General features: G+C 36.2%; 1 pseudogene; it reads left to right on the top strand.

Moving 5' to 3' along the window:
• Positions 1-6: 6 nt before the first annotated feature.
• Positions 7-941, top strand: LOC122537694 (annotated as a pseudogene).
• The last annotated feature ends 3,537 nt before the right edge of the window (positions 942-4,478 follow it).

Here is a 4,478-nt window from a genome sequence, read left to right as displayed (position 1 = left end):
CTGTCTTTTAAACAATACATTCCTGAGAAAAGAAGTATAATAGATTTGACATAAAATCTTTTATTCATAGTGACTGTAAGATAGAATAAGTACAAGATATAATTGTTTATGTCGGATCATCCACTATGGTGGATACCGAAAACAAGGCTATTGGAAAATAAGGAGCAATAGTGATATCACTTTTGAAATCCTATCTAGGAAAGGTTCATACCCCTTATTTAGATAATTGGTATTCTGGTCCAGCCTTAGTTAACCTGTTACACAAAAACTGTACAAATGCATGAGGGACCGTAAAAAAAGGCGAAAAGGAATATCAAAGATTGATAATCAGGTTAAAAAAAGGAAAGGCATCATCTGATAATTTATTAGTGATAAAATGGGTTGACAAAAAAGAGATATACATGCTTTCTATTATGCATACTACAGAATTTGCAACAGTATTCAAACATGAAGGGAAAAAGGTTGTCCAAAAGCCTGTAATAGATTATAACAATTCAATGGGTACAGTAGATAAAGCCGAGAATGGTCGTAGCACTGTAAATTTAACCCGTCTAAATCTTTGAAGTGGTATCCCAAACTTTTGTTTCATCTGTAAGATATATGCGTGTGGAATGCATGTTGCCTTTATAAACACAAAATGAAAAGACCCATATCCATGGCAAAGATTCAATTACAATTAATCAGGGAAATACTCGAAAAGTATCATTCGAAAGAAAGTAAAATTCAATTCATCATGAACGAATAGGCAATAATATATCCCTTGCGATTAACAGAAAGGCATTTCCCCTTATTCTATATGCCAGTAGGAAAAAATCAAAATCGAAAGTGCGTCGGTTGCAGTAAAAATGACAGAAGAATGCAGATATGAATGTAAGAATTGTAATGTTGGTTTGTGTGTTGATTCTTGTTTCAGAATTTATCATACTCAATTATATTATTAGAAATTTTAAGTGAATATATTAATTACCCTAAATTGTATTTTTATTTATAACATATGTGTGCAAGGTCTGCAAATATACTGTAGCGGTTAGCAGATGTCGGAGAAGTCATTTTCTTAGGGCAAGAAAGTTGGGAGAATTTAGCAGATTACACATCTCTGTAGTAAAAACTTATTAGTCTGAAGATCGATGTTGCAACATGTTGTGGTTGTTCCATTTTTGGTGTAAACATGCAATATATTGACATTAAAACCAAAAAAATTGTTGTCAAAACGTTAGGCATGGTGGAGTTACATGTAAGACACAATTCCGAATATTAGCTTAAACCAAATTCACACAATAACGAATGATAACGGAAAAAAATATGATAAAGACAGTCCGCATTCTGCGAAATGCTTTTGCAAATGATTTGCCATATATATTATATGATAACGATAATAACGATTCTAATGAAGAAGTTTTCAATGATTTGAAAATCGGAAAAATTTCATATTGTATTCGCTGTGCAGCTCATACTTTACATTTAGCAGTCAATGATTTCCTGAAGAGACAAATACTGAATCATTCATAAATAAAGTAAGAGATTTGGTAAAATTACTTTGCGCCCCAAATCACAAAGTAGAGTTATCACAAAAGAACTTAAGAAAACCATTTATCGACGTAGTCACGCGTTGGAATTCGACATACAATATGTTAAATCGGCTCTTAACATTAAAGCATTATTGTGATAACGAAAGTAATTGCAAAAAAATTTTTCACTCTTCATATTGGATAACCATATCAGAAGTGATCAAAGTGTTAGCTCCCGCTTTCGAAAGAAGCTTCCTTAAAAGTACAAAAACTTCAGTTACCTTGGGGGATTTTGTTAAAATTTGGTGGGAATTAAAATTAAATGTAAAATCGATGAACAACGATACCTTACCATCGTCAATATTTTTGGATTCTCGCCTAAGAAAACTCTTAAGTTTAGAAAAAATTAATCGAGCAAAAATGTATTTAAGAAGATTTTGTAATCAACTATTCGCAACTACAAATCCTTGTCAATCCCAAGAGAGAAAATCAAACTGCTTAGCTTCTACTTCTACACAACAAAATATTCAACATAAGAAAAAGACATCGCATCTGACTCACAATTCCATACAAACAGATAAGTCATATAGTAATAATAATGTAGGAGGTCATTGCATGCAAGTATGAATGTGGAGTGCATGGGGAAGTGGTGATATGATGTGTGTGCATCTTTGGGACTGCCGGCGGCTGAGTGTAAGCGAACAGCGTGTAGAGAGGATAGCGTAGCGAGAGTGTATGGCGAATAGCAAGAGAGTGTAAAGCGAACAGCAACAGAAAAACTATTTTTTAATTATATCTTATTGTTAGTTGTATCTATTCTGTTGCTAACCAACCATTCCTACAATAATAATGATGACGATAATAGATTCTATAGCAAATTTCAGCAAATATCTAAGTGAAATTGATGTTTCCAGTGATTCATCTAATGAAGGAAATGAAGATAATTCTGTTTTACAAACAGCTTTACGTGAAATTGAAACATGCACAATCCAACAAAAGTTGATTTAAATGTGAACATATTAGAATATTGGATTGATCGAAGATTTAAAAAAACGCTTCTAAGTCAACAAGCATTAACAGTTCACAGTGTTCCCACTACACAAGTCAGCGTGGAACGAACATTTAGTGCTTTAAAATTTATTTTCATTGATCTTAGTACTAGAATTAATGAAAATACTATGGAAAAATATTACTCCTAAAATTAAACGCTGAACACTGAACGTATATGTAAACAATGGATAATTGTTTTGCCTAATTTTTCTCCTACTGTAAGAGCGTAATAAAATAATTGCATAAATTACCCGACTTACTTACTCATCTATATTTATCCTGTTTTCAGTTCCTTAAATAATGCTAATTGTAAGTGAAAAAGAGTGTATACTTTTATATAATATTATAATATACATTATTGTAATATTGTATAATATGAATTGTATTTTTATATATATAGTAATATAAATTATTATATAATTATATACTTATATATAATTTAGATTATATTTTACTTTGAAATATCTGTTAAGAAATAAATAGAACCTTTATTCAAATTCAAATCAAATTAAACAAAATAACTGTTAAAATTGAACTTTTATAACAGAATTAAAATTTTAATGTAAAAGTTAATTTAAAACAGAAAGAGATATAATTTAAAAGTTAAAAGTTTACTAAATAACTCATATTTATAAAAGTTTACAGTTAAATTCAAGCTTTGCCTGGAAGGGAGAAACGGCGGCAGAGTAATTCTAGGCCGTCTACAACGAGGGATGGCAATCAGAATGGTGAGTGCTTACCGTACAATCTCTTTGCAGTCGGCGATAGTTCTTGCCGGTATGTTGCCCTTCGATTCTGCTGGTCGGACTGTACAAACACGTCTGCCAGATGAAGAGCGAAGTGTTAGACTCGGACGTTTTCATCATCAGGAAGAGCGCGCACGAGTGAAATCTTCGTACTTGGAAGGAAGAGCTTTCCTCGAGTGGTGCGGACAGTAAAAGCGCAGTGTGCGGCAGTCTTGGCTAACTGGAATCAGTGGCACGACAGCGCCAGGGAAACCTCACCTACAGAACCGGGCCTGGTTGCTTCGGAGAGTATCTGCACAGGATAGGAGCGGAGGAATCTGTGGTGTGCAAGCAGTGGAAACGGACTCTGCGCCGTATATGGTGGAGAAGTGCCTCGACTTTGTGGCGCAACGAGCTACACTCGTACGGGAGATTAGTAGAAGCCTCTCTCCGGCGGCGCTTGTAAAGGCGCTCAAAGGAAGGCTCTCATCTTCTTCCGAGAAAATGTAATGAAGCAAAAGGAGGAAAAGAATCGAGAAAAAATGAACACTACGAGGACGAAGAGGTGTCACACGAGAGCCATCGAACGGCGCCGAAAGAAAGGAGCTGCTGCTCCTGTCTGAGGAAGGACACAGGATAATGTGAGGACCAAAAGAGTTATTGGACCGGACGGATGCAGAACGATGCGAGGAGCGAACATCACAATCGTTGAACCGAGACGAGCAAAAGACATGGACGGAGTACAATCCCGAAGGGCTCGACCTCTCTCTGGCGGAGGAAGCGCTGCACCAGGTGTAGTACCTAGGTGTGGTAACAATGGCATTTCTAAGGGAGTCACTGTACGATATCTGTGTCAACTGGCGCATCCCGGTCGACAAAGTTATACTTCCCCACCAAGACAGGTTGCAGTGTCCACATGAGAAGGATACATTCAGATTCGACAGATAACCTTAATCGTTCCGAGAGAGTTAAGGCAAGTTCGAATAAGAAGGAGGTGTCTTTGCTGGCTTGGCGCGAAGCGGAACTGTTCATGAAGAGTGTGCGGTTCATTAATCAGGAGCTCTTCGGTTATCTTCTCGGCCGAACGCTCGAAACGATCAAGGATGTTTGGTAGCACGTGATTCAACACTGAGTTAAAAATTGGCACGGACTGGGAGAATCCGACTGTCTAATTTACGCCCCCTCAAGGGCTGCG

The sequence above is a fragment of the Frieseomelitta varia genome, unplaced genomic scaffold, assembly GCF_011392965.1.
Source record: "Frieseomelitta varia isolate USP_RPSP 00005682 unplaced genomic scaffold, Fvar_1.2 scaffold_1625, whole genome shotgun sequence".
NCBI classification, from domain to species: domain Eukaryota; kingdom Metazoa; phylum Arthropoda; class Insecta; order Hymenoptera; family Apidae; genus Frieseomelitta; species Frieseomelitta varia.
The sequence above is the reverse complement of the archived record's forward strand: the minus strand, read 5'-3'. Positions and strand labels throughout refer to the sequence as shown.